The sequence below is a fragment of the Varanus komodoensis genome, unplaced genomic scaffold (assembly GCF_004798865.1).
Source record: "Varanus komodoensis strain SLA01 unplaced genomic scaffold, ASM479886v1 scaffold57, whole genome shotgun sequence".
Lineage (NCBI taxonomy): Eukaryota > Metazoa > Chordata > Lepidosauria > Squamata > Varanidae > Varanus > Varanus komodoensis.
In genome coordinates, this window is record NW_025336182.1 from 757,064 (window position 1) to 775,566 (window position 18,503).

Consider the following 18,503-nt stretch of genomic DNA (forward strand, 5'->3'; position numbering starts at 1 on the left):
CCTTCTGACTGGCTCTGTTTCTATGTTTCTAGTGGATGAGCTCCAGTCCTTGAGGCAAGAGGATGTGGACACGGTGCGCAGTCAAGTCTGGCCCACCACTTGCGTGCTCGACCTTTGCCCCACAGGGCTTATTAGATCAGTTAAGGAAGGGACTGCTACTTGGGGCCAGGAGGCTGCCGCTGCCTCCCTGAGAGAGGGAGTGGTGCCAGACTCTGTAAAGAGGCTGTAATTAAGCCACTCCTGGAAATGCCTCACCTGGACCCAGAGGGTGTTAAGAGCTACAGGCCAGCGGCCAACGTCCTCTTCCTGGGCAAGGTACTTGAGCAGGTGGTGGATGAACAGCTCCAGGCACACCTGAATGAAACAGACTCTCTAGATCCCTTTCAGCAGGGCTTCAGGCCCGGTTTAGGAACGGAGGCTGCCTTGGTCACCCTGCAGTGATGACCTTTGCGAGGAGAAAGACCCTCTGATTCTCCTGGACCTCTCAGCAGCTTCGGGTACCATTCACCATGGCATCCTTCGGGACAGGCTGGCTGGGTCGAGCCGAAGGCGCTGCATCGCGGTGATTCCACACGCTTGATTGGCTGAGGCCAGAAGGTGGGGCTGGGGGATTGTTGCTTGGTGCCACGGCAGTGCCGCCATGGGGTGCCGCAGGGCTCTCTCATCGGGGATACCCGATGCTCTTCGACATCTACATGAAATATGCTCTGAATCAGTGTCTGGGCTCAGTAACAGACTGGGTGAAGGCCAACAAACTGAGACTCAGTCCAGAGCAGATGGAGGCACTGTCAGTGGGTGGTTCATCTGCCCAGTTGGGTGATATTCAACCTGTTCTGGATGGGGTTGCTTCCCCTCCCCCCCAAAGGTTTGCAGTTTGGTCAACTGTGGACCCAGGGTTGCCCCTTGAGGTTCAAGTGGACTTGGTGGTACAGAGCACCTTTTATCAGCTTCAGCTGATGCACCAACTGCAACTTCCATATGTGCCCACCCATGCACTAAAATAATCATCTGGGGTCCTTCTTGAAAAGCCCCTCTAAAAGATAGAAGCAGGTAAGCCACACCCCATTTTCAGCTGCGGCACCCCACTTATGGAAACAGCTCCCCAAAGAAGTGTGCCTGCCATGAACTCTTTACTCTTTTTAGTGCCAGGCAAAACCCTTTTTATTTTCCCAATATTTTAATAGTTAAGTTTTATACTGTGTGCTTGGCTTTATATGTCATTGTATCTTGGATAGAAACATAGAGACAGAGCGAATCAGAAGGGGCCTCCCAGGCCACCTAGTCTGACCCCAAGCTCCAGCTGGCTCCACTCATGACATGCCTACCATATTGCTGGTTGATCCCTGGCAGGATTTGTTGTGGATGTTTGTTATGGATTATAGGCGGGGTTTTGCTGGCTTTAATGTTGGGGTTGTATTTAAAATTTTGTGTTCGGTTCCTATGTAAGCTTTCTGGTTAGGATTACGGGGTTTTGAAGTTTTAATTTATTGCAAGCCATCTCGAGAGCATTCAGCTGATGAACATTGTAAAACATATTCTAAATAAATAAATAATATGACCCTGCCTGGAGAGACAGAACCAGCTACAGTCATCCATGCTCCAGTAACCTCTTGCCTGGATTACTGCAAAGATTACTGCATGGGGCTGCCTTCATAAACTGTCCAGAAACCAAGAGCATGTTACTCCAAACCTCTTCTTGGTACACTGACGGCCAGCTGAAGTTCAGGCCCAATTCAAAGTGCTACTACTAACATTCAAAGCAATAAACAACGTGGGCCAGGTTATCAGGGTACTTACTTGGACCCTGAGGTCACCTTCCAGGGTCCTTCTCTAGGAGCTTCTTCCAAAGGAAGTGAGGCAAAGGGCTACCAGGAGGAGGGCCTTTTCAGTTGTGGCACCCTGGTTTTGGAATGAGCTCCCCAAAGAGATGCACCTGGTGCCCACTTTGTATTTTTTTCAGTGCCACCTTTCTATTTTCCCAGCATTTTAACAATTTAATGCTTTAACTTTGTTTGTATACACAGTGGTACCTTGGCTCATGAACTTAATCCGTTCCAGGACTCTGGTCGTGACCCAAATTGGTCATGAGCCAAGTTAAATTTCCCCATAAGGTTCAATGTAAATAAGATTAATCTGTTCTGCAACTATTTTTTTAATCAGAAAAATGTGAAGCAAAGTGACAGAACAAGAGAGATCATGGCCATCTCCCCGCCCCACCAGCACGACTGTGATTGTGCCTGTCATCCCTGCACGCACCCAGCGTGCTGGGGGAGGAGAGACGGGCATGAATGCAGGTATGCTGGGGGGGAAGACGGGCACGATCGTGCTGGTGGGGGGGATGGCCGAGATCGCGGTGGCGCTTGTGCAGGAAAGACAGGTGCAATCACGGTAATCCCCCCCCCCCCCCCCCCCCCCCCCCCGGGCCCCCCCCCCCCCCGGGGGGGGGGGGGAGTGGGGAGATGGCCACGATCGTGGTCACCACCCAATGCGGAGTTCATGACCAGAGTCAAAATTTTTATGAAATGTTTGTTCGCACCCCGATTTGGTTGTGAACTGAGGCGTTTGTGAGTCGAGGTACCACTGTATTCCATTTTATTCTGCACCACTACTGTGCTTCTATACTGGATAACAACAATAGTAACTGCTATTATGGTTTTCTTCTTTTAAGTTAATTTTTGTGGTTGTGCCTGTTTAACTTTTGTTCACTACCTAGAGAGCCTCAGCTATTGGGTGGTATAAAATGAAGTAACAACATACACAAAGTCTCCCGGATTTAAAAAATAAGTAATACCAAAAAGCCTCAGGAAGTGAAGTGCCACTTGAGCGTGGCAGTGTGCCTTGCGGGTGCCACGAGCCACGGACATCCCCCCTTTACGCTGCCATTGAGTTCAGCTGGAGGATTCAATTAGCTCTCTTCCTCCCAAGTTTCAAGGTGTTCAGAACTGGCTGAAATGACATGTTTGTAGGGTTTTTGAAATTATTTGTACACCCCTGAAAGAGGTTAACAGAGAAGCAGGACATAAAGAAATGAAAGGGAAAGGTAGGTGCTTTTCCCCCTGACTCGAGCCTCTCCTGGGAACCTCCTGCACTCCCCTGCACGCCACCCCCGCCCCACCCAGCTCTAGCACACCAAACACTGCCAGGCAGCCTGCTGCCCCGCACCAGACCCACCAAGGGAAGGCAGCCATCAGGGTCTTTCTCACAGTCTCTGGGGGAGAAGTCCAACTCGGGTCAGATCAGGGCTCAGGGAAGAGGGATTACTATGGCTGGCTTAAGAGCTTTTACCGTTCGCCTCTCTCCCACGCAGGGCCAGACAGAAGGGTAGATGAGATCGGCGAGGTGTGTGGGAGGGTGCTCCAAGCCCTCCACTCAGCTCTCCATTCAACTGCTTAAATGGCAGTGTAAACAATTTATATTCGCATTTACGGTTGGCAACATTAATCTGCAAGGCCCACATCATGCTAATATGACTTATCCATATCATTATCATTGTTCTCATCAGTGGAGAAATTTACAGCACCAAAGCATGTTCAACAAATACCGTGCTTCTGTTTGACTGTGTACATGTTTATCATCTTGTATACTGGGTATAACTCTTGCTGAAAAGGTTGTGAAATGGGCTACAAACACGATAAAGGATGAAGTACTCAGAAGCTGAACAAAGAGAGTCTTGATCCCATAGCACCATCTGCTCTAAGAGCGCCCAGGAAGAGGGGAATTCAGCCTGGGGCCCACAGCAGCCCACTGCAGTGGCAGAGCCCTGGTGCAGGCGGACCTCCTCGGGGAGAGCCAGGGCTAAGCCACAACAGGGACACGGGGAGGTGGGCTTCATGCAGTCACCAGCCCAGGGCAGAGATATGTGTTAACAACCTGCAGCCAGCCCAAAATGCCATACTAGCCTTCTTGCCCGTGGGGACCAGCACAAGGTGGTGAAAGTCGTGGCCAAAATCAGCTGCAAAGGCATGGCTTTCGGATAATAGACTCAGCTGAACTGCAATGCCATGCAGGACCCCCATCAGCTAGGACTGAATGTAGCCGGGACACTTTTATTCTCCCTGTCCAGAAAGCGGAGACTCACCCTGCCTCTTGCAACTACCCCATCACTTGCCAAATAAACCCACTTCTGTACCTCCCTGTAAGTTAGGAGTAACCAGCTTTAAAAGAAAGATAAACAGGCCCACGATATTTTCCAGAAGGCAGTTTCATTTGACAGTTGGAGGCCAGAGTCAAGTGACTTATGCACAGGGGGATCTATGGCTAAGAATGTAGTAATCTGCATCGTGCTGTAGGAGCTGACCAAGAGGCACACAAAGCAAACGTAATCACAAGATATTATTTGTGTCAGTTGCTCGCACCCAAAGCATGGACCTTAACATGCTCCAGAGCATCAGTGTTTCATTGCCCAGTTTCCAGACCCTTTCCTCAGCGGCAAATGGACTGCTGAAACACTGAGTGACTTAGATTTTCCCCAGAGGTATCTACCTCTCCTCTTTCCCACAAGCTTCCTGCATACACTCAGATTTACTAGGAGCTAGGAATCCAGTCTTGAGAGGCTCTGCTTGATTCCAGGTTCATGCCATCACCACAGGTTAACCAAGCCATGATGCATCCTGGGTGCTATTTGCCTAATTGCTCACGGACACAGTCAGTATGGATTGCTTAAGGGAGCACTGCCATTTAAGGGAGAAACAACCCTCACATAACCCAACAAGGTGCCATGGGTCACCCGAGGGTCACTGCCCCTCAAATGAGCCTTGCTGCCTGAGTTCAGAAAACGCAGCAAATGGTGCCCAGCGCAGCTTAAACAAGTCACGGCAATTTGTTTACACCAGGATTATTGCGCAAACTGGTTCAATGTGTGTAGTCTTTAGAGTGTTGGATCAGGACTGACAAGACCCGGGTTCAAATCCCGCTCAGTCACAAAGTCTATGTAGGGCAAATATACCTCAGAGGCTTGTTGTGAGAATAGGAGGAAAATGTTATTTGGTGGAAAAATAAGATAAAAAGAAGAGTGAACTAAATAAAATGTTTTAGATGTGGCCCATCCTCTCCCCCACCTACAGGACTAGAATTCAGCTCTTTGAAGACGGTATTAAAGCTGCGGGGGATCGGACAGATCAGATTAAGTCAACCTATGTACCCTTGGCAGAAAGCTCCAAGGGATAGGTACAACAGCCGACTAGCTATTGCTGCACAGCTGTTGAGGTTTGGCTTGTGTGACGATGGGCACTTAAGAGACACCGGGGGACAGTTGTCGGAAAAGTCATGGTCTGTACTGCAGTCTCAGGTTACGTGAAGCAGGTTGGGTTCACAGCCCCTTCCTAACCTGCAGGTGTGTCACCATCCAAATGGTCAACATGATCTTTTCTTTTCCCCTTATGTAATTTTTAAATTTTGTTTCCGAGGCCAGTCATTTAAGCCAGTTGCAGTACTTTGGTTAGCACGAATATCTTTTTGTACATTGAACCAACCAGAACGTTTCTGATATTGGGCGGTCTAGCGCGAGGGAGGGAGGTAAAACCCAATGAGGACAAGTCAATGGTTCTTACCCAGGACAGCTCAATACAACTGCCATGTGCAGAGACAGGACCACCAATGAGCATGGAGAGTCTGCCAGTGAACTTCATGGGACAGGAGCACTTGGCTGGTCACAGCAGTAAAGCAGGTCTGGGACCGGAAGGCTCCCTTGCCCAGAGCTGCAGGAGTCTGTGCACTCGTATCCCTCCACAGGATGTCATGCAACACCACTGTGGGGATGCTGGACATGGGAGTTGCGGCTCCTGGTCCCCACTCGGCCATGAAGTTCTCAGGATGACTTTGGGCCAGCCAATAATTCTCAGACCGACCTACCTCACTGGCCTGTTGTTGTGAGGATAAAATGGAGCTATATAAGTAGCATTGGGTTCCTTATTCATTTATTTATTTATTTATTTATTATTTAGGGGACTTCTATGCCGCCCCATTCGCCGAAGCCTCGGGGCGGCTCACAACCATAAATAAACTTCAATAGAATAATATAAACTAACAATAGAAATTAAGTTGCCCTGACCAAAGAATAAAATGAATAAATAATATTAACAATTAACATTTGAATAAAAAGGTCTTCGCCTGGCGCCGAAAAACAAATAACGACGGCGCCAGGCGGACCTCTCTGGGGAGCGCATTCCATAGATTGGGCGCCATAGCAGAGAAAGCCCTCCTCCGAGTACTTACCCTCTGAATTTCCTTCATGGAGGGTTCCCAGAGAAGGGCCTCTCCCGCAGATCTCAAGGGGCAGGCGGGCATATATGGACGTTAGCGCTCCTTCAGGTAACCAGGACCCAAGCCGTTAAGGGCTTTATAGGTCATCACCAACACCTTGAATTGGGCCTGGACTTCAATGGGAAGCCAGTGAAGCTGACCGAGGACTGGAGTCATGTGAACATAATGCCCAGTCCCCGTCAGCAGCCTGGCAGCTCTATTTTGAACCAACTGAAGTATCTGGACCATCTTCAAGGGTAGCCCCACGTAGAGCGCGTTACAGAAGTCAAGGCGGGAAGTCACCAACGCGTGTGTCACTGTCGCCAGGCAGTCGTACTCCAGGTAGGGGCGCAGCTGATGGATCAGCCGAAGCTGAAAGAAAGCGCTCCTCGCCACCACTGTCACCTGAGCTTTCAGTGAAAGCTCTGGGTCGAGGAGCACTCCCAAGCTGCGGACCTTGTCCCTGAGAGGGAGTGCAACCCCATTCAGGACTAGGTTCAATTCACCCTCCCCGAAGCCTGATCCACCAACCAACAGGACCTCCGTCTTGTCTGGATTGAGCTTCAGTTTATTGGCCCTCATCCAGCCCATTACCTCGGCCAGGCACCAGTTCAGCACAGCCACTGCCTCACCTGGATTGGTGGAGAACGAGAGGTAGAGCTGGGTATCATCAGTGTACTGATGATTCCGCAGCCCACACCTCCTGATGACCTCTCCCGGCGGTTTCATGTAGACGTTAAACAGCAAAAGGGACGAAATGGATCCCTGTGGTACTCTATGGCATAGCTGCCATGGTGCAGAGCCATAGTCCCCCAGCACCACTTTCTGGAATTGGCCATTGAGATAGGAGCGGAACCACTGCAAGGCAGTGCCTCCGACCCCCAATCCCACTAGCCTATCCAGAAGGATACCATGGTCGATGGTATCGAAAGCCGCTGAGAGGTCTAGAAGAACCAACAGGGACGCACTCCCCCTGTCCTTCTCCCTGCACAGGTCATTGTACAGGGCGACCAAGGCAGATTCAGTACCATACCCGGGTCTGAAGCCGGACTGAAATGGGTCCAGATAATCAGTTTCATCCAAGAGTGCTTGGAGTTGTCCCACCACCACCCGCTCCAACACCTTGCCCAGAAACAGGATGTTGGCCACTGGTCTATAATTAGTGGCCATCTCTGGATCCAGTGATGCTTTCTTCAGGAACGGTCGGACTACCGCCTCCTTTAAAGGGGCAGGTACCCAACCCTCCCTCAGAGAAGCGTTAACCACTTCCAAGATCCAGATCCCAATCCCGTGCTTGGCGTTGTTTATTAACCAAGATGGGCAAGGGTCCAATAGTTCCTTGCAGGAGGAAAGAGGCAGGATATAAATGCAATGTAATGATAAAAATATTACTTAGTTTAGATGGGAAATCTTATCTTAAAGCTCACATCTCATAATTTTGTAGGGCTCAAATGGATCTGGTTGGTTTGCTCTTGGCTTGCGGCCCTGGAAACCTGTATCTCAGTGCCTTCAGGCCAAGAAGCATTTTGCTGCTTATAAAAAGAGGCAAATTAATGTTTAGGGAACACTTTAATAAAGAGGCCAATGCAGCACTGTACACTGCCGAAAAGGTCATTTGTAACTATTGATGTTTTTGTAACCGTGACCTATTAAGGCATGTGCTTAGGCCTGAAACAACTTTTATAACCCCATTCCAAGATACATTATATAAGGCATACCTGTAATAAAAAGTCTGACTAGTCCTCTTTTTATAACTCCTGCAGCATCTTCTCCATAAACACCACACAGAAAGGCCACATGCAATCAGTGTCAACTGACATGGAAAGACAACTGATGCTTTTAAAATTGCTACAAAACCCATAAGGACAGTACTGCAGTGAGCATTTACTCGGGAGCAAGCCCCACCAGGCTGTCCAAGCATTCACTATTTGCAAGGGGCCCTACATGGCCCAATGGGCAGCACTGGAATGGCATAATTCCAACCCCAATTCACGCGACTAAGTGGCCTCCAGCTTCTCATCTATAAAACAGGGATTCTCAGGTATTATTCATGACCTGCCTTGCAAGGGCTGTTGGGAAGCTGAATGACATCAGGTTTGTAAATAACTCTGAATGCCAGAAATGCTACATAATAACTAAAACCAATAATTAGAGTTGTTAGTGTGTTCATTTCAGTGGACAAGGCTCTCTTCTCTGCCTAGAGAAGTTTTTTATTTTATTTTTATTTTTTTATTTATATCCTGCCTTTTTCCTACAAAGGGCTCAAGGCAGATTACATCTCCTCCTTCATCTTATCCCCACAACAACCCTGTGAGGTAGGTTGAGCTGAGAGTCTGTGACTGGCCCAAAGTCACCCAGTTGGCTCCATGGCTGAGCAGGGATTAGAACCCAGATCATCTGAGTCCCAGTCCCATGCTCTTAACCACTACACCACACTGCCTGGGTCTTTGGCTAGGAACACCAATTGTCTTGCTAGACTTCCTTGCCTGATGACGTTTGTTCAATCAACTTAAAGACACACTTTTTAAAAAATCTCCTAAACCCTGTTACCAGCCATTCAAACTAGACCTTATCAGTTTCATCACAGGAAATGGCAAGCTATGTGCAGCATGGGCTTTACAGCCATGGGCATATGTTTATTCAGACACTACTCTCAAGCGCTGGAGCTCTCCTCCAAGTACCAACTCTAAGGGAAGTGCAGAGGATGGCAACAAGCGGCAGGGCTTTCTCTGTGGTGGCCCCCACACGAATTTGCCATCTTTTCGGCACCAGTTGCAGGCAGCCCTTTATGCCCAGGCCTTTCAAAGACTTACTCAGATGCCCAGGAGCTTGAGGGGATTACCCATCCCAGGTGTCAGAGTCATTCTGTGTTCGTGTTTTAGCTGTTTTTTCTGCTTTTAATGTTTTCTGCTTTTCTGCTTCTTTCTTTTGGCATTTTGTTATCTGTTTTATGAATTGCTGTAAACCACTCAAAAAGCTTCAGCTGTGAGGCAGTATAGGAGAAGGACAAGGACAAGGGCCAGAGAAAAACAAGAGAATGCACTTTCATGAGATGCAGTGATGGCTACCAATTTGGATAGCTTTAAAAAAGGACTGGACACATTCCTGGAAGAGGCAGCTAGCTATCCATGGCTACTAGTCCTGATGGCTACATCCCACCACCGGATCAGAGGCAGCTTGCCTGCACTGCTGCGGATGCTCAGCAGGAGAGGCCTGTTTCCCTGAGCTCCTGCCTCTGGGTCCTGTGGCCACTTGGCTGGCCACTGTGACAACACAATGCTGGATTAGATGGCCATTGTTCTGATCCAGCAGGCTCTTCTTACATTCTCACGGACGGGACTTCTAAACTTGCACAGGATTGTACTCCAAGATGAAAAAAGAGAGGACAGTCCTCAACTTCCTTAAAGGTTGCCACGCAGAGGACTGAGCAAATTCATCCTCTGTTGTACAGATGGCAGAATAATTGGGGTGGGGGGGATGTAGGGAAGCATGCCTTGACTAAACTTTAGGAGACACGGCCCAGCCACAAGAGCAGCTCAGCTGCCTCAAGGGTGGCATGTGCTCCACTGCCAGAGATATTTGAGCAGAAGCTGGACCACTGTCTGACAGGGACACTGCAGCTAGATCCTAATTGCAGCATCTGCACTGAGCAGGAGGCTGGACTAGCTGATCTCCCAGAGACCTCCTAGCAGCCTGGAGAAGACTCCAAGGGGAACTGTTGGAGGAATACAGGTACGTGAAGGGGTGTCACGTGGAGGTGGGTAGAGACCTGTTTTCCCCTGCAGAGGAGGGCAGGACGTGCTCCAATGGAGCCAAGGCTCAATTTGGATGCCAGGAAGCACTTCCTGACAGTTCGGACCCCAAGGGTACGGAGTGGGCTTCCACAGGAGGTGGTTGAGGCCCCATCGGTGAGGACAGACTGCACATGCACATGGTAGGCATGTCGTGAGCGGAGCTGGCTGGAGCCGGGGGTCAGACTAGATGGCCTGGGAGATCCCTTCTGACTCGCTCTGTTTCTATGTTTCTATTATGACAAAGAATTATAAAGACAGACACACTGCAAATAGAGATTTCTTGGAGGCAAGGGTCCAGTCAAATCAGGAAGTGCTACACCACAGCTGCTTGGGTCCCCAAGGCCTGAACAATGCCACGAGAGAGATTATGCCATCACAGTCCTGCCTGCACCTCATCTGTCCAATCATGACCCAGCCAGAGGGCCGTTCGGGCAACCTCATCCTGGTCTCGGCCATGCTGTAAACGCCCCCAAATTGCTGCTGAAGTGCTTGCCAACTGCTGCTTTGCGGGCACAGCTTTGTTTATTTATTTATTTTTAGTCTGCCCAGTAACAAAAAGTTCTCAGGGAGGATTGCACAATACAGTAATAAAAACCTAACATTCTCAGTGCAAATCTCTCCAGCAGGAGGTCCTTATATGTACTTAAAGAGCTGACAATATATCAATAAAATAAACTGTACTCTCAATTTATTAAAAAATGATTGCAAAGCAAGGAAATGAGGCAGTGCTGCTGCTTTTTCACACTACTTCCACGTGTACTGTTGCTGTGGGCAATTTTGTCCCCGTTTTTTGATTTTTCTATCCAAGATTTCTCCACAGTGCACTAACTGGAAAGAAAATGTCCAGGCTGGGAACTGAGCTGAGCTGAGCAGAGCTGAGCTGAGCTGAGGTTCCCGCCAGCCTGTTATGACAGCCACTGGCCAGCCCTTGGGTCAAATCAGACCCAATTCATTATTTTTATTCCTCTCCAGAGACAATGGAAAGAAAACAAATTGCTAAACAAAATGAGACATTAAATTACACACAACCAAGAACAAAATTAAAACTCAGAAGCAAATGTAAACAAATCCTAGAGTTAGAGAAAAGCAGCAGGAGCAGTATAAACAAAAGGCCCAAGTGTGAGAACCCTAAACCATGGCTTGCACAAGCCAACTTTTCAGAGCTCTCCACATTACGGTGCAAGAGGTCTGTCAGGGCTGTGAGATGCTAGCTGCTTTTGTCCCCATTCTCTTGGGACTTGTGCTTCTTACGTCAACTCCTGTCCCCCTGAAAATCCCATGAAACAGCAGAGTTTTGTGTTAGGAGACTGACCCTTGTCATGGTTTATCAATTCATACCATGTCAGAGTGATGCTTCCCTTAACCATGTTTCAGTGTCATATCTGAACTGAGCCACATCTGACTCTAGCCTACCTCGCAAGGTTGTCATGAGGATACTCCCATGCCCCAGCAAAACTTCCTCAACAATTTCAAATGTGATTAAAGACTGTGCCAGGCAGCCTCACTGTCACCTTCAAAATCCCACGCAGGGCATGCCCTGCAATGGCATTCGGTACATTCCCTCAGCAGCAACAGCAGCAGTTAGGATACTGTTTTGGGTAACCCACCATTAGGCACAGCTGAGCTTTCAGCAGCACTCTGAATGATGAATAGGATCTCTGTGGGATTACAGCAGCAGCACCAGGGAAAGACAACTCCAAATATCCTCTTTGAGACAAAAGGACAGATATGTCTAAAACAAGATTTTCCTGCATGTAAAGGCAGAGGATATATTATTTATTATTCTTGAGACTTACATGCCATCTTTCCACTTCAGAACAGAGCTCTCAAGCTGCCTAGAATCACTGGTGAAAATCCGTTCACTCAGCAAAATAGTTTTAAAAATCAAACACAGCCACAAAGAAAACAGTAGCAAATAATTTAAAAACACCACAATGGGAGCATAATAACAGGGAGAAACTCAGTCCAGAAGTCTGCTAAAACCAACAGGATGCCAAAGATTGGGGCAAAACGGACCTCCAAGGAAACAGAGGAGACCCCAATCCCAGGCACTGCAAGCAGGAGGGCCACTCCACCAATTCTACACAGATGGCAGGACATGCAAAAGACCTGGAATGGCCCCGCATGTGTCCTAGTCCCAAACTGCAAGGGATAATAGCCACCCATTTGAACCGGGTCCACAAATGGAATAGTAGGTGGGAAGTCAGCAGGAACATGGGGTCTTGTGCTCCAAGGGAAGTGCAACCCCATGCTGAGCAGGCCGAGCCTGAGCCCAGCAGCCCTCCTAAAGGAGCAATGCCTCATTTCAGATGGTCTGCATTTCCCCTGGTCCAATACAAATTTCAAACAAGGGTGAGCAAACCAAAGAGCATCAACACCATAAACTCATCTCTTTGCAACAGACACTTTGATGCTGGCAAGAAAGTGGTAAGGAAGGAAACAGGAAGAGGAGACACTCAGCAGCCTGTGCAGTAACAGCCATGGCAAGTGGCAGGCAGTCAAGCTCAGCTGGGGGTGGAGAGATAAACAGTGAGTGAGTGTGAAGACTTGGGAGCAAAGATGGAAGACAGACACCAGCTATGGATGCAAAGGTCATTCATTAAGACCACACCTGAGGCCCTTTTTGTCAACAATTGTCTGCTTCCTGAGGAGAGGAGGTGGGCCAGCATTAGGAGGAAGAGGCTGGTTTTGCCCAGGGATAGCGAGCAAACAGCCCCCTTGCTCCGTTAGATGATCCTGCAGGACATGACACAAGACCTCAGCGGCTTGAGGGGAGAGACTTTAATGTATTTTCTCCCCAGCGACTCCTTGGAAGACCACGAGGCCTCAGAGGAGGCTGCAAGTGCAGCCTCTGGGAATGGGGCAGAATATAAATATTAAGGGAAAATAAAATGAGCATGATGCCCAGCCAAGGGAGAGGGCTGTCCTTGCAGTTCCTAGCTAGAGGCAGAAACGAGTGCCCAGAGTGCTGGAGCAGCTGGAGCAGCCAGTAACCTCAGGCCAACGACACAAAGGATGCGCGTGGTGCGAACTGCATACGTAAGAAGGGCTGCCAGAGCGCTACTTTTGAGTGACTAGCTACTAAGACAAAATGTGACTAGATGATGTGACCAGAGTGTAGGACGTGGAATGATCAAGTCAAGCTGCGACAACCCAGGCTCAGGCTAGGTATCAGGAAAAGCTTCCTCGCTGTCAGAGAAATACGGCAGTGGAAGCAGCTGCCCGGAGAGGCGGGGGGCTCTCCCCCACTGGAGGCATTCAGAAAGAACCTGGCAGCCCTCTGAGTGGGGTGGTGTGACCTGGTGTCCTGCAACTGCAGGGGGCTGGACCCGATGGCCTTCTGGCCCCTTCCTATTCTATTATTCTAGACACCCATAACAAAATGGGGGTTGGGAAGGCACTGAACTGCTTTTGAATATAAATTCCACCTTCTCTCATACTTTGACAGAAAATGTGACAGAAAACTGGCCAGGCAGGACTATTCTGAGATCTCTCCCTCGGGAGTGAGAATTAGGTAGCATTTGCTGTTTAATGTTGAGGCTGCTGCAATGTGCTCCACGCCAGCCTACTCCTAAGGATTTTGCAAAAGTGTCAAAGAAGGCCAACTGAGTGACTTTGGCCAAGGAACAGACTCTCAGTCCAACTTACCTCACAGGGTTGTTGTCATGGAGATAAGGCTGAGAGCAGGAGGAAGAGATTGCTATAATCCAAGCTGAGTTCTTATAAGAAAAAAGGTAGGATGTAAATCTAATAAATAAATGATGCAAAATGCAGAGACCAAGCTGATGAACGGCGCATGGTGGCAGCACCATGTCACACCAGTCCTTAAAGGCCTGCACAGAGTGCCAATTATCTTCCCAGTTCCACCCAAGAAACAGGAGCCTGCCTGTCGGGCTATGACTCTGCCCAAGCAGACTGAGCTGCGGAAGAGGCCCTGGGTGGGCTCCACTGCCAAGAGCGGCACGCACGAAGGGCCTTCACCCACCTCTCCCAAACCAGAGAATGTGCTTCCCAAGAACTGCACCGAGTCCCCACTCTCCTGCCTTCAGAAAAGGAGTGAACAGGCATCCTTTTATTTCAGCCTTTTAAATGACGCAGTTGTGGTTGCTTTACAGTTTTAATGCTTTTGCTTTTTATTATATTAAGGTGTTTTTGTTTCAAGTTTTTATGCACCTCTTGCCTTTGTGCAGGGTCTTGATGGTAGTATATAACTCCTAAACTGCATGCATGCATGCATGCATACATAAAACACTATTTCCCCAACAAGAGGCAGAATTGCTACAGGCCCTTCTACCAATTCGTTCTACTGTATATGCTGCGCCTCCTCCCTCAGTACGATATTGTAATTGTTAGGGTAATCTGCCATGACCCTTGGAATCTGACACAAGCCCAGCTGAAGATCTCTTGACTGATTACCCACACGCTCTACATGGGGCTACCCTTGGGCCCTACTCCAGAAACTGCAACTGCACAAAATACGGCAGCCAAGCTGGTCTCTGGAACATCATGAGGGACCACATCTCACCTATTTTGAAGTCTCCGCACTGCTTGCCAATATGTTTCCAGATGCAGTGAGAGGTGTTGGTAATTACCTTTAAAGCCCGTCATGGCTTGAGTCCAGAACACCTTCAGGAGCACCTTTGCCCTTAGATTCTGCCTTGTCAGGTAATGTCCTCTGGGGATAATGCTCTGAAGTCTGCTTCTGTACAATTAATGTCAAGTACCCAGAGGACTTTCTCAGTAGCAGTCCCTACACTGTGGAAGGGTCTGCCAGGAGCAATGCATCTGATATTCCAGACTGCCACCTTTAAAAGGGAATTAAAGATGTATCACTTCTGACAGGCCTTCTCAGATTAGTTCTCATATCAATTTTATTTAGTATGTTTATTTTAGTCAATTTTAATCACTGTTAGTTTTAATTTCTTATAAACTGCCCAGAGCCTATATGAATAAGGCTGTATATAACTATCAACATTAATAAAATGTTCAAAAATGAAATTATAACAATTTTACAACTCTCCTTCAAAACAAGGGAGGGCAAAAGCAGCATAGAATCACAGATTCGTACAACTGGAAGGGGTCTAGCAGGCCATTGAGTCAAATCACCTGCTCAGTGCAGGACTCCCGGTTAAAGCATTCCTCTCAGGTGGCTGTCCCGTTGCATCTCGAATGCCTCCCGTGTGCCACATCCCAAAAGGATTAGTGCCCTTCTCACTTCACCTGCAAATTTGAAATTTGGCCCATATCAGGGTGTCTTGGAACAGGCAACTCAAAACATGTTAAAGCAGACATGTCTAAGTCTCATCCTAGATACAGGAAACATGAACTACGTCACAAAAATACTTAAGGTTCTTCCAGGCCACACAAAACATTGAAATTTAGTTTCCCAAGTATATAAATATCCCAAGATACAAAGGGGAAAGTCTAGCCATTTTAATAATCTAAGCATCACAACCTGGGTATTTATGTTATGCAATAGTGCAACCCAAAATTTCTGCATAAAGCAAGCTAAGCTAGACACAGATGAGATCTTGGCGGGGGTGAGATGGGTGACTGTTTCCCATCCTGAAGGTGCAATTTGGAGGGGAGGGGACAGATATCGATGTGCCTGCAGAAAAAAGCAAAACCTTCTAGTAGAATACAGAATTTACTTAACAAACTAACTAGTTAAGAATGCATATGCTTCTTTTCCACATAACAGCAAAAGCTAGCTAGTAAAATTCATACAACTATAACCTAGGGCAGAGACAGCAAACAAAAGGAACCCATAACAGCAAAACAGTAAAAAGCAGGAAGTGGCTATCCCTTTGAAACTGGGGCTGCCCCAATTCAGGGGCAGGGGGAACAGGCAGCACCCCAGAGCACCAGATGCAGGTGACCCCACACTTGGCCACGAACTAGACTGTCTACTGAGCGGCTGAAACGGCAGCCCAGATGGCATGAACAGATACAGATTCACAGTTCCTAGTGTGCCAATTCATTATCCTACATAACATGGATAAACCATGCATCTAAATCATGGAATGGGCTGCAAATGCAATTGAAAAAGCAAAGTATCCAAAACTAAACAGAAAGGGCTCCAGCGACACTCCTCACCTGTTGTAGGATTGGTTCTGTTCCAACAAATAAGGGTTTAGACAGAGGCCCTCTTAACTGGCCTGAGGAAAAATGTTCCACAATGGAGCACCACTACTGAAAAGGCCTTCTCCCTCTTCATTATCCCCGACCGCAGAAGGCAGGATGTGACAGAGAGAAGATCAAGTGAATGCAAGTGACTGACAATAACCAACTAAACATAAATACATGCTCCGTGTATCAAAGAACACAGAGGAGAGTACAAGTGAATGGCATGTGGGTGAACGAAACAGGAGGAAATAGCTAAGAGAACCAAAACACAGAACGCAGATCAAGCATAGTGCGTGCACGAAAAGCGTTTGCATGAACACCTGACTGAGGCAGTGGGCAAAAAGGAAGGAGAACCGTGTCCTGCCCGCAAGGAGAAAAGAAAACAGTGTATGTGTGAATGTAAACAGACTGGAAAGGAGCAAGGCTTGTTTCCGTTTCTTGCTTTCCAGGCTATCTAGACCAACATTTCCTAACATGGCTCCTCCAGACTACAATTCCCAGAATCCCCCAGCCAGCATAGCCCGATACATCCGGAGTGCAGCAGCCCAAGGAAGGGCAATCTAGACAATTGTTTGCATGTTCACCAATCCAGCCTTCATTATTGCTCACCACACCTTGCCAGTCCTGCCCCACAGCATCTGAAATAGCCTTTCTTCTCCCCTATCACCTGCAACCGCAGTGACATCCAGTGGAGACCCAGGAACATTCTCCACAACCTTCCCTCCCAGAAACACCAGCAGCCAAAACTGTGCCAGGACCTTCACATTTTGCACAGCTTCTACAGACACTCCCAGCACCGCCCTCTTCTGACACTTCCCCATAATGCCTGGTTAGGGTTGGAAGAATCTCTGCTACCCTCCTACTATTCCCTGCAGCCACCTTTCCACTTCGTAAACCCAGGGCTGTCATTCTCCACCATGAGGCAGGACTACAAAGCTCCAGGATCCCCCTCTATCAAAACTCAGGTTCCTGCCCCCAGCCCTGCCTGGCTGCATAAATCAAACACTCGCTGCCCTCTCCAGACAGAGGTGCCATCCCAAGTACTGCTTACATTCTCTCTCTCATGCACACATACGTACACACTAACATTGTACCAGTAGCTCCTCATACTAGCAACAGAGTTGGCCCTGTCACCAACAGATGCAGAGCTGGGAGAAACAGCTGCCGGACCCTATCAACACACCTTCAAAGCCCCCTTTTCATATTCAAACAGCTGAGTAACCACACAGGCATGGACATTATTAGAAACTTTTGCAGAAATAACTTATACTGTTGTGGGCACCTGGAAGAATTACATAGAATTCTTCACTCTAGAGTTTGATGCATTACGACCGCATGCCAAAGGAACCTGTCCGAATGGAAGACATCATCTGACATCACTTGTACGCCTGAGTTAGTTTTGGGCCAAAATGAGCAGCAAAGTTTAATATATAGAATAAGAAACTACTTGGAAGTCTCACAGAAATGTACTGCACTTGCTTTTGTGGAGCTCTTTCCCTAAGTGCCCAGAACATTCTACAAAACCCATCATGCTAATTCCTGTCGAGGAGCAACCTGGAAGGTAAGCCAATATTAAACAAGAACCGTGAAGCTGGGTCCATCTAGTCGTAGCAGCGACCAACGAATGCTTTGGAAAAAATACACCGGAAGGTCATGGAGGTGACATCCCTTCCCCACAGCTCAGCAGCATCCACCAGCCCCAGGTACCCCTAACCTCAGCTCTAATGGAGGTTCTATTTGGCCTGCCCTGGTTAACATCCAGAGTAGTGCCCTACTTAAGGGGGAACTGAGAATAAAACAAAGACCTGTCCTATAGTATTGAGGAGGAAATAGCAGAGGTGAGATCAAAAGCAAAGAAATCCTAACTCTCTCAGGCAACATATTGTCAATTTTTTAAAACAGTTGGCCTTGGTGAGCCCTAGCCTAAGGAAGCAGCCCCCAGTTCTCCACCAACCTACACACATGCACGAGGGGTAATCCGTAATTCCTCTGCCTGTTCCGTTCTGATACCAATTAGGTCACTGGGCCCAATTTATTGACGGGCTGATCCGCTATGACAGCTTGCAACGAAAATGCACGCGCACACCTGGTGTACAACGTGGGACGGGCCTCGACGGTCAACCTCCGATGCCATCTCAGTCGGTCCCTCCCGCACACTCAACCGCCCCGCAGGAAACAGTGAGCCAAGCAACCGGCAGGAGCTGCCCCCGGCGCCCCGGATTCAAGCACCACCCGCGACCGCCCATCTAGGGGCAGCCTTGCCGGCAGCCCTAACGCACGGGCTTGTGCGCCCGGCGGGACGAAGCACGCCCAGGACCGGCCCGCCGGCCTCGGTCCGTCCTC

General features: G+C 48.5%; 1 protein-coding gene across 13 annotated transcripts in view; it reads right to left on the reverse strand.

Moving 5' to 3' along the window:
- Positions 1–18,503, reverse strand: part of MEF2D (myocyte enhancer factor 2D) — a 175,203-nt gene that overhangs the window by 156,180 nt on the left and 520 nt on the right. The window lies entirely within an intron of this gene.